Consider the following 13,728-nt stretch of genomic DNA (forward strand, 5'->3'; position numbering starts at 1 on the left):
AAACTAAAATTCTAGGTTGCATATATTTTTTTTCCCAAAAAACCCTAATATTTAATTTTAGTAATAAAAGCAATTTTATTTTATTTTCTAATTTTCTAACAAAGGATAAGTTAACATGCAATAATTAAAAATCATTTTTCTTTCTTTTCTTTTCTCATGCAAATTAATTAATTTTCTAAATAAAGAAATTAAAGCAATACTTTAATTCTAATTAATTCTTTTATTCATTTATTTATTCTTTTATTCTTTTATTTATTTAAAATTCTAGGAAACAATAAATGAAATTAATCTAATTTATTTTTCACTAAAATTTAAATAAAATATATTTCTAATATCATGCAGCTTGCAACTTAATTTAATAATTTCTTTTAATTAATTACATTTATAATCTCAATGCATAAAATACATAATCCAAAAATACCAACTATGAGATAACTCCATAAATTTAATTAATTAATTAAAACCACTAAACACACAAATTGAACAAACCCCAAACAAAGACTCAGAAAAAGTCAAACGACGATACACGAAGGCTGAACAAACTGATAGGATGACCAACTGACAACACTCACACAAGTGTAACTGAGTAAAATAGGGTCAACTACTACCTCCTCCACTTCCATTGGAAAATATAAGGCACGCTCAGACCTGTGAAGCCAGGTGGAGACGATACCCCGTACCTACCCGGTACTTGTATCTCTAATATCCCGCATCACTGAACCACACATGCATATATACAATATAGAAAACGCGACATACACACCGATGAAGGAGAATCACGACGTTCCATGTCTCACCGAAATGAGTGAAGGAAAATCATCCCCTTGCATCCAATAGACTCGCAAACACACAACATATAATTTCACATTGCATAGATAAAGTAAAGTGTCAGTACATAGCAATAATCCATAAAATGCCATAAATCATAAGTACTGAAATACTGCAAATAAATTATGCATCTCATATCCAGATAAAGCATGGAATAAGGTCATATAAGTCTGAATAAAACATCATGGTAATGTATCCACCGAAAGTAAACAATAATAAAATATGAGTCTAATAAGTTCAAACGAGTAGGGGTACTACAGTTTTCTAGTAGCCTAATTGGTTTTTGCAGGACGATTGTCGAAGATTACACTTGTCAAAGCTTCATTTCATCAAAACAACAATTACTATTAACGCATCTATTTTGCAGGTTGCCTAAGGAAAATCAACAAGACTTTGTGTATTCTTAAATTTTCTAGGCACACTTATTTTGCTAATGGTAAATGAACATCTTGTTTTCTATGCTTGAGAAGTTGTCTAAAAGGTAGGAGAGTATGCTCTTGTCCACGTGGACAATCAGAAATATCGAACCTTGAAGCGCTTCTATGTTTGAGATTTGATTACCTTTAGCAGGCCTGTCACAGTGGGAAAAAGTAATCACCCTGTGAGAATGACCCAAGTGAGGACAACTAGATCTAAGCTTTCTAACTCACTCTAAAAAATAGGCCTCTCAAGATTAAAGTCTCAGAGGATGAGATTATTTGAGTTTTCTCTTTTGAGATCTCTCATATCGTACATTTAGTAGGGCCTCGCGGTCTCAATCACGCTTTTGTGACTACTTCTTGTTTCAGTACCTTGTTGGGCTATAGGCCTCAATCGTGCTTGCGTAGCTGCAAGGGGTAATTTCAAATGAAAACCCTTACTACAAACCCTAAGATAAAAGCTACCCAATTCACCTCCGAAAGGGGGATAATCTTTGTGCAAGAGAGATAGTAACTCTCCTAAGACACTTGCCATATCGTGCCCCCATTAGCATTTGGAGTAAGATAATACAATGTTGAGAATCCATTGCGTGAGATTCAATGATCATATTTTGATTAGCTATTGGGTGTGTACCTAAGTTTGCAAGCAAAGGTTTTCTCCCTCAGCCAACTTCCTTAGGATTTAGCATGCTGTGTTTGAGGTCATTTATCATATCACGTGTTTGTTGTGTTTTGATCCCTGAAATAGAAAATCAAACATCTAAAATTGGAAAACAAAATCAAAACATCAAACTTCATTGATCAAAAATTTGTCGAAATAATTTTTTTGTCTCTGTTTAGTCCTCAGTCGTACGAGCTTTCTAGTTTTTTGTACGAGAAATCTAGTTTATCATTTGGTTCTATGGGAATTGTCGTACAAGTCAGTTTAGCAGAAGCTTTTTTGTTATCTTTTGTCATCTGGTTCTGTGGTAAGATTCGTACAAGTTTAGGCCTTTGTCATGCGAGATTACTAGTTTATCGTATGGTTCTGTCTAAATTGTTGTCTGGGATTGTCTAAACTGTTGTACGAATTTATGTCCCTGTCATTCCAGAGTTGTTTTCTTGCATGTCTTTTTTAGATCTGTCATGTTTGCTTGGTCAATTTACAGTGAGCATAAACACCTAATATCTATCATTTTGTGCTTAGGTTGTCTTCTTAGTTCACTTGCTCAAGTTATCTTCTATCAAATCAGATTCTAGAACTAAACACTTGAAGGTTTTCAAGTATTCACCTTCAACAAGTTCAAGATCTAAACATCTCAAAGCGCATTATCACCTCTTTGATAAACTAGTCACTCAAAACATAGTTTCTCATCAGGATCTATCATTCTCTATCACAAAACTACAACATTTGGTTAGGATAACCTTGTCCCACATCATAGGATATATCGTTCCTATTGGACTTGGTTTTATCAAAATCATCATCATTGCACTCCAAAACCGAAGATTGAAAAAATTAAAAACTTTCAAACGCTTGAATTATCTTTTCGTGTCATATCACTCTATCATATCTACATTGACAGTTGGTCACTTATTGAAACATCTTTTAGACAATCAAATACTTGCACAATATTCAACACACATGTATGCCCATTTTAACTAGAGCGCATAGACGAAAGATCGCAAAAACAAAAACATAAGTATTTGAAATGACTTAAGATTATAGGAACATTGAATACCAAAACAAAATACAAGAAGTAGAGGAAATAACAGAACAACATCTCAGAGAAATCAAACAAGATCCTAAATTCGATAAATTTATGGAGAAAATATTGGAGGGGGAAAAAGAAAAATACTTCCTAATGTTAGCAAAATCTAGTGCTACACTCCCCCAAGATTTTGATGTGAGCAAATTAGGACAAAAGAGAAGTGACCCTTTCCATGATAACAAATGACATGAGGAGATTTTTGGTCACAAAAAGGACAACGCATCAATTCCTGATAACACAAGAATTAACGAGGAAACTTTCGTTCCTAAAAGGGATGGTGTATAAATTCTCAACAAAGTTAAATCTAATAAGGATGCAAGAAAGAGTCAAAATGATACAAGAAGAGATCAAGATCATACTAGAACGCAAACTCATGGTTATACAAGAACATATCCTGTTGATAATCCTATCACAACAAATACAAATGCTGCAAACACAAATTCAAGATATGCAGAGAGGAATTATTAGAAGATACTCGCTTCAAGAAATATGTCCTTACCCATTCGACATAAATCTAAACATGATAACATTTCCTACAGGTTGTGAAAATCCTCGATATGATAAATATAATGGAAGCACTGATCCCCAAGATCATATACGTGAATTTTGCATGATGAGTATGGAGTTTGCACATGAGAATATGTACCTGATGAGATTATTTCCAAAGAGCTTAAGTGGACTAGCTATGGAATGGTTCTCCAAACTTCCACCTAGAATTAGATCGTTCTCAGAATTGGTGGATAAGTTTGTTTCACAATACTCTTACAACATACAACATGAGGTTACAATGCTCAAATTATGTAATACTAAACGAAAGAGTGGAGAACCTTTCATGATGTTTCTATAGAGATGGAGACTGTTAGCTTCACGATATCCTTGTACAGTGCCAGAATACGAGAAAATGGATATATTCATCTACAACCTAAACGATCAAATGAGATAATCTGAAAATGCAATGTCTTCAAAAATTTGAAAAAAATGATTGATAACGGAATCAAAATGGAAGAAGCTATGGTAAAGAAGGGTTAGTTGAAGCTATACAAAGAAGGAGTTCATCCTCCTAACAACAATGTTAGAAACAATGACAATGATAATCCTAAATCTTGGAATAGAAATCAAAATATCATTGACGATGGGATAGTGGATAACAACAATATAAAACCAAAGCAACCGGCCTTCAATTTATCTAGTCACTCGATAGCAGCTCGACAAAACAACAATCACCAAAAATCAACTTTCAACAATTTCTTTTGAAGGAAATTTACAAACATTGGTGAACCACTTGGGTCAATATTAAAGATGCTTCTCATAAATAAATTGATTACTTTTCCAGAAGGAAGGAACTTTGAACCTCAAGTAAAACTCTCTTGGTGGAATGACAACCACTATTGCAATTTTCATCGAAACAAAGGACATCACACAAATAATTGTGAGCGGTTGAAACATATCATCCAAGATTTGATTAATAATGGAGTAATAACTATGGATGGACATATGATAAATGAATCTCATACAACTTTTAAAACTCCACTTCCAAACTATGAGAAGGGTGAATCATCAACAACACATAATGGTAAAGGTAAGGCAAAGGTAAAATATGCTCATACATATGATAATGTGGTAAATGTGATTGTAGTTAAAGAAAAACAACATCAAGAACCTACTCATGCTATCACAAGAAGCAAAGATAAAGTTGTTTTGCCAGGCCCCACCACTAACATGTCATCCACTGCAAAACAATACAGTCTAGTAGATCAATTACAGAAAACGCCCGTGCAAATATCCATCTTAGAACTTTTAAAGCTTTCACCTACACACAAAGAAATTATTGAAAGAGCATTAGTAGATACAACAATGTCTAAATATCTTGATATAGATCAATTCCAAAACATGGTGGGACATGTCATAACCCCTCACTGCTTATCATTCACCGAAGAAGATGACATGTCCTTGCAACATCCCGACAATGCTCCCTTGCATATCGAAGTCCTCATTCATAAGACGCGAGTTAAACGTGTCCTAATAGATGGTGGAGCTGGCTTAAACATTTTCTCATTGAGTCTTGTCTGTGGTCTAGGTTATTTAGAAGATGTAGTTGATCCCTAGAAAAAGATCATTATCAAAGCATATGATGAAGAAGAGTGTTCCTCTAAAGGAATTGCGATATTACCCATCAGGGTGGGACCTTTGCAGAAAGACACGACATGCCAAGTTCTAGACTTGGACTTATCATACAACATTCTCTTGGGAAGACCTTGAATACATGACATACAATCTATTCAATCAACATATCATCAGTGCCTAAAATGTCCCTACAATGGGCAGGAAATCACAATCTCAGCAGATTCAAATCCATTTCAGTATTGTAATAATCTAAAACCATCTCAAGAGGTCATTGTTCCTCATAATAGGGAGGCATCATCTTCGAACACACAATCCAAAGAAAAATCATTTGCCTAAATTTTGTCTAGTATGGAAAAACAAATGCAGCTAAGAGATCAAGGGAACAAAGAATATTCAATATCACAACTACCACTTTCTCCTAAGTCCTATGGAAAACCATCAAACTCTAAACAAAAACCAATTGTAAAACATCTTCCAATATTTGATGGAACATTTGTTAGTGCTGGTACCTTATCAGAGGAAACTGAAGACAAAGATGTGCTACAATGGCTATCCAAGGATGAAGAAGTCCAACAAAAGACCAACAATGTTAGAATACCCACTGAAAAATATGAAAAAGGATTTAACATTCTTCAAAAAATGGGATACACTGGAATAGGTTCTGTAGGGAAAAGAAAAGAAGGTATCTCAGAACCTATCCAACCTCATACTCAGCAGGCTACATACAAATCAGGCTTAGGTTATGGACAAGTTACTCTACCAGAAGAAACATCTTCTAACTAACAACAAAAGGAATATGAAAATAAAAAAGAACAACTTGCAATTGAAAGGGAAGAAACATCTACCAAGCAACAAGCATAAACAAACATGAAATGACAAAAGAAGCAAGCTTCAAATCAACAGGAAATTACAAACTAAAGGCACCTCCCAAGCAACATTAAATCTCAATCAAAATAAGCAAGAACCTAGTACTAATAAAGGAGAGCTCATAGCAAGGTTGACAGAACTCAATCTCAGTCTAGAAGAAGCTGACTATGAAAAAAGAAAAGATATAGAAAGAAAAACAGAAGAAACAAATCAAATGCTGAATGAACAAATCTAGAGATTGCAAGTTGCAAGTGAGATAGATTCTAATGAATGGGAATAGGATTCCTATCATTCTAAAGAATCAGCTGAAGAAAATTGCTTTGAAGAAGATTTAGGAGTCGATGTAGTTCACGCGTATGCAGGATAAATGTTAGGAACTAGCCCACTTGAATTAGAATCACATTTGGAAGACTTGGACTTAATCGAGGACGATCAGGAGCTCCTTGTGCGAGGTCATTCTAAAGAGAGCACCGTTCTAGACATTGACATACATATCAAAAAATTTGACATCTCTATCATGATCCTAAATACCCTCAAAGCGTCTGAACCTGAGGATCCCTTACCTCTAATCCATCTTGAACTTATTGATTGGGAAAATGAAAGACATACTACCATTGATACATTCCCTAACGACCATGCCATATCCTTATATCTTAATGCAATCGAACAGTCTGCAACTACTTTCACCAGGAATCTCAACAACACATCTTTTAGTCAAGTGGGTGCCAAATCTCCTAGTCGCAAAAGTGAAAATAAAGAAAACAATATCAGGTCTAATGCTAAAAACCATTCATTGGCAACACTAGATCGTGAAAAAGTAAAAATAAAGGATGCATCTAACAGTGAAAACCTCCTCGAGGTGCCGAAAGATGGGAGATTTGACACTTTAGCTAGACACTATCAAGAAAGGTCATCCATTTTGATCGAACCAATAGAGGCAATTAACATTGGCACAATGAAGCAACCAAAGATTCTATATCCAACAACTTCTCTATCAGAGCAAGAAATGCAACAATATATGGAATTCTTCAAATGACGCCAAATCAATTTTGCCTGGTTATATGCAGACATGCTAGGGTTGGATCCAGAGATTATTATGTATCACTTAAATGTCAGTCCAGGAGCTAAACCAATTAAACATAAATTAAGGAAGATGCATCCCCATATCGCTCTCCTAGTCAAAGCAAAACTAAATAAATTACTGGATGTAGGATTCATCAGGCCTGTAGCATATCTGTTAGGATAATCGGTGAACAATTGAGAGGGGGGGGGGTGAATCACTTGTTAACAAATTATATTAATCAAACAACATATAACCTTTAACCGGAGCACATAAACATTGAATACCGGAATAACAGAAATAGATATCGGTAAGAAATAAAACTTAAGAATGAAATAGAGAGTTAACACAATGCAACCATACCACATAACACCATGATTTGTACATGGAAAACCCGGTAAAGGGAAAAACCACGGTGGGAAGCCTACCCATAGTCAGATGATACTTATGTAGAAAGTATGTGATACAATGAGGGGCCTACACATGCAGGAAGGCACACTTCCTAGAGCGTACTTCTCATTACAAAAGAGTCTCACTGACTACAAAGAGGTTATAACCACCTCAAGATAATTGGATAACAATCCAGAATAATGAATTTCCAGAGATAGCATCTACCATGCCCGATTACAGTCCTGGTTAAACTCAATACTGGAGGCCTTTGACCTCTTATTTAAACCCAATTCGATCACCTATGATCGACCAAATCTCCTTCGCATATGATATTACATTCCATGACCATGACACATTTATTTAATTCCCATTCCATGATCTACAATGAGATCTATAAATTTATACAAACCTTAAGGTCTAAACCAATTAGGTCGGCCACCTAAAAGATATTACAATAAGACCATTACATACATTCATATTAAAATGATATGTCATGTCATCTATAGACCAAAACAACAATAACCAATCCATAAAACATCTTGGTAACTTGTAGAGAACACGTTAACATGATATCGGTTCATAACCTAGATAGGTACCATACCTAATCTGGGTCCACCATGCCATAGTGATGTCTCCAATCAATTGAGGCACGATCAAAGATCACCTTCTGCATCTTGAATTCCATCTAGAAGCCACACCAACACCACTTAGCATCTTGTCAAGGTTTCTTAGAGAAAGCTCTTCTGGTTAAACCTTAAACCCTTACCAATAACACAAGATCTTCTAGCGGTAACCAAAACCTGTCTGCCGATAACAAATAATGTTGACATCAATGACAAAACATCAATGCAACACATAATCAATTCATCCCTATTGCCAACAATCTCCCGCTTTGGCATTGATGACAACACTAGATGTGAAAAACATATAAGTACCAAGAAATACCAAACAAGTCTCCCCCTGTGGAAGACAACCAACAATATCCTGAATATCAATAACTCCCCCCTGTGAATAATATCTTTGTAAAGTTCTGATTTTATTTTTCACATTACTATCTCTCCCCCTTTGACATTAATGCTAGAAATCTGACAAAAATATCAAAGCAAGAATGTAAGCCTCTAAATCTCAAAGATGACTACTCCCCCTGAGTAGTAGCACCACTACATCAACCCGGAGCAAAGGATAAAGTTGATGATGCATATCGGACTGATGGTCTACTCCATCAATTAAGTTTCTGCTGGAGGGGTAGATACCCCTAACCTATCTCTCAAATAATCAAATGATTCCTTAGACAATGGTTTAGTGAATATATCTGCAATCTGCTCTTTAGTGTTCACATAAACCAGTTTGATTTCCTTTTCTTCCATCTTGTCCTTCAGAAAGTTGTATTTTATTGATATGTGTTTAGTCTTAGAGTGAAATTCCGGATTCTTAGACACGTCAATAGTCGCAGAGTTATCACAATAGATAACTACCAGTTCACTACAATTTACCTTAATATCCTTCAACATTTGCTTCATCCACGTGACTTGAGTGCAATTAGTTGCTGCTGCAACATATTCAGCTTCTGCAGTAGATAAAGAAATGCATGACTATTTTTTTTTTATCCATGAAACCAATTTATTTCCAAGAAAGAAAGCTCCACTAGAAGTTCTCTTCTTGTCATCAGTATCTCCTTCCCAATCCGAATCTGTATATGCACATAAAGTGAAGTCATCATTTCTAGAATACCACAATCCATATTCTGTTGTTCCTTGCAAATACCAGAATATCTTCTTTAGTGCACATTCATGATTTTCTTTAGGATTACTTTGATATCTTGAAACAATACTTACTGCATTCATAATATCTAGTCTAGTTTGAGTTAGATATAAATAAACACCAATCATAGACTTATACCTTGTTGAATTTACCAGTGCAGATGTATCTTTGATAGATAATTTCTCACTTGTCACCATAGGAGTAGTTACCAGTTTCTAATTATCCATACCAAACTTATTCAACAATTCCCTTAGATACTTAGTTTGACAGCTAAAAATGCCTTTGTCAATTTGAGTAATCTGCAAACCTAAGAAAAATCCCATCTCACCAATCATGGACATTTCAAATTCATTCTTCATATTATTAGAGAATTCCATGCACAGTTTATCTTCTCCTCCAAAAATGATATCATCAACAATACTTTAATAATCAGAATATCATCATTAGTGATCTTATAATATAAATTATTGTCAGGACTACCTTTTGTAAAACCAAGCTTCATAAGATATTTATCCAACCTTGCATACCAAGCTCTAGGAGCTTGTTTCAATCCATATAAAGCTTTCCTTAACCTGCAAACCATATCTTTATCATCTGCTAGTGAAAATCCATCAGGCTTCTCAATGTATACCTCTTCCTCAAGTTCACCATTCAAGAATGCACATTTATCATCCATTTGATAGATCTTATAGTTCTTATAAGCTGCATAGGCAAGAAATAGTTTAATAGCTTCAATTCTAGCTACAGGCGGAAATATTTCACCATAATCAATTCCTTCCATTTGAGAATATCCTTTACAAACCAATCTAGCCTTGTTTCTTACAACTTGACCATCCCCATTTAGTTTATTCCTAAAAACCCATTTAGCTCTAATAATGTTCTTATTTTTAGGCTGAGGGACTAAAGTCCAAGTCTCATTCTTCTCTATCTAATCTAATTCATCTTCCATAGCCTTTAACCAATGTTTATCTTTACAAGATTTAATAACAGATGTCAGTTCAATTTCAAAAGTAAGACACACCTCTGCATTTTCCATTCTTCTTCTTGTCATAACTTCCTTGTTCCTATCTCCAATGATTTGATCTTCATAATGATTTAACCTTACATACCTTGGTATCTTCTGAAATTCAGGTTCATTGTTCTGATCATCAGTCACTGTTGAATTTTTTGATTGTGCCAGTGTAACTGTCTTAGTGTCTTGTACTGGTTGAGGCATTGTTGGTTCAGTTATGATCATTTCCACTATCATTTCCTTGTCATATGATATAGATTGATTTATGTATTGTTTATCCACTTTCACATTTGCGCCCTGCACAATTTTTTGCAATCTATTGTTATAACATCTATATGATTTTTTTTGAATTGAATATCCAAGAAATATCCCTTTATCACATATAGGATCAAACTTCCCCATTGAATCATCCCTTTTGATATAACATTTACTTCCAAAAATTCTGAAATATTTAACAGTAGGTGTATGTCCAAACCATAATTCATAAGGGGTCTTACCAGTTTCACGTTAGATGTGAGGCAATTTGGCTTCCATCATCATAGTTCTTGCTGCATTCAAAATGGTTCTATTCTTCCTTTCCACTACTCCATTCTACTGAGGATCCTATCTGAGGTGTAGATAACTATCTCCTAATTCCATTTGTCTCACAATAACTGTTAAATTCATGAGAAGTGAACTCACCGCCTTGATCTGATCTTAGACATTTGATTTTCAATCTAGTTTTTGTTTCCACCTTTTCTTTAAAGATCTTGAATTTCTCAAAGGCTTCAGAATTCTCCCTAAGAAAAGTCACCCACATCATTCTAGAATAGTCATCAATAATCAGCATGAAATACCTATCACCTTGAAAGCTTCTAGTCCTTGCTGGACCACATAAGTCAGTGTGAATAAAATTAGGTACATCATTAGATTTATCATGTATGTTCTTAAAATAAGTTCTAACTTGCTTTCTCAATTGACATTCCTTACATACCAAATTATGAGGCTTCATAATCTTAGGTATATCTCTAAAGGCCTTTGTTGAACTGATCTTAACAATACAATCAAAATTAACATGACACAACCTCTTATGCCATAGCCAACTCTCATCAATATGAGTAATCAAACATGTCTTATTACCAGTGTTAAAGTGAAAGATATTACCTCCAGTCCGAGTACCGGTTGCAATAAAGTTGGAAACCCTTGTCCACCAATTGACTAACACTTAAAAGATTATTCTTTAAACCTTCTACATAATAGACATTATCAATATTATGCTTGCCATCCAGAGAAATAATACCTCTACCTTTGATCATACATGCTTTGTAATCTCCAAATCTGACTTGACTGCCATTGTATTATTGAAGGGACATAAATTTTCTTTTATCTCCAATCATATGATGTGAGCATCCACTATTAATTACCCATTCATCCTTGTCTTAAACTTTTTCTGCCAGGGCCTTTTCTTCATTCATGATAGTTGGTTCCGGTTCATCTTCTTTTAAAGCATAGAACACTCATTCCTTTCCATTGGCGCATCCACTAGCAAAGTCTATTGCCGGTTCATCCTCAGAGTCATCACTTACTCCTTCTTCATCCGCTATGTAGCATTGTTTACTTTTCTTGAATATATATCTATTCTGATTAGGCTTAAATGATTTCTTAACTCTTTCTTCAAATCTTGCATTCCTTTCAGGACATCTAGATGCAAAATGACCAATCTTATTACATGCGAAACATTTAAAAGGTGCTTTTCTTTCATACTTACTTCCTTTAGATCCTTTAGGTACTCTTCTAGCAAATAAGGCTTCAAGTTGCTCAAATTCTTCATCCTCTTTCCTCATGTCTTCCAATTCTTTTGCATATAAGGATTTCCAATCACTTTTTTCGATAGATGATGATGCATGAAAAGCAAGTTCAAATTTTGCAGCTCCAGAAGGTCCAAATTCTTCAAGCTCAAAAGCAAATAATTTCAGAATCAAAATGTATTTGTCAACTGAAGTGTTTACCATTGTTCTTAATTCATTATTTATAGTTGCCTTCATCTTGTAAGCCAGTGGAAGGGCCCTCAAGACTTTGGAAACTATTTAATCTTCACTCAGAGATCCTCCACAATATTGAATTCCCATGACAATTTCATTTACTCTTTCCATAAATGTAGCAATTCTTTCATTATCTTCCATCTTCAAGCTCTCATATCTTACCCGATAACCATCAGGTTTAGCAATTTTGACAGTAGGATCACCTTCATTCAGAGTTTGCAATTTATCCCACATAACCTTAGTTAATGATTTATCAGTCAATCCCATGATTTGTTGATCAGTAAGTGCACACAAGAGGGCTTCTCTAGCTCTGCAATCATTTTCAATATTTTTGTCCAAGTTTGCAGGAGCAGGATTGCCAGATGTCAGATCATAAGGTGTATATCCTTTCTTAGTGATCTCCCAAATATCCTTGCCAAGACATTTAAGATGAGTCTCCATTTAGATTTTCCATATCCCATAGTTTGTTCCATCAAGCTTAGGGATTTCTCTTTTGAAAATAGTTGCCGATGGATTTGAAGTATTAGTTGCCATAGGATCTACCTCAAGCGGTTAAGCTTTTGCAAAATAGGACCAAGGATATAATAGCAATTGTTAGGATAATCGGTGAACAACTGAGAGGGGAGGGTGAATTAGTTGTTAACAGATTATATTAATCAAACCACATATAACCTCTAATAGGAGAACATAAATATTGATTATCAGAATAGCAGAAATAGATAAGAGTAAGCAATAAAACTTAAGAATGAAACAAAGAGTTAACACAATGCAACCATACCACATAACACCATGATTTATACGTGGAAAAATTGGTAAAGGGAAAAACCATGGTGAGAAGCCTATCCACAGTCAGATGATACTTCTGCAGAAAGTATGTGATACAATGAGGGGCCAACACATGCAAGAAGGCACACTGCCTAGAGCATACTGCTCATTAAAAAAGAGTCTCACTGACTATAGAGAGGTTATAACCACCTCAATATAATTGGACAACAATTCATAATAATGAACTGTCAGAGATAACATCTACCATGCTTGATTAAAGCCTCGGTTAAGCTTAATACCAGAGACCTTTGATCTCTTACTTAAACCCAATTTGATCACCTATGATTGACCAAATCTCCTTCGCATATGATATTACATTCCATGACCATGACACATTTATTTCATTCCCATTCCATGATCTAAAATGAGATCTTACATCAATTTATACAAACCCTAAGGCCTAAACCAATCAGGTCGGCCACCTAAAAGATATTACAATAAGATCATTACATACATTCATATTACAATGATATGCCATGTTGGCTTTAGACCAAAACAACAACAACCAATCCATTAAAAATCTCGGTAACGTGTAGAGAACACGTTAACATGATACCGGTCCATAACCTAGATATGTACCAGACCTAATCTAGGTCCACCATGTCAAAGTGATGTATCCAATCAATTGAGGCACGACCAAAGATCACCTTCTACATCCTGAATTCCATCTAGA

The sequence above is a fragment of the Cryptomeria japonica genome, chromosome 11 (assembly GCF_030272615.1).
Source record: "Cryptomeria japonica chromosome 11, Sugi_1.0, whole genome shotgun sequence".
Lineage (NCBI taxonomy): Eukaryota > Viridiplantae > Streptophyta > Pinopsida > Cupressales > Cupressaceae > Cryptomeria > Cryptomeria japonica.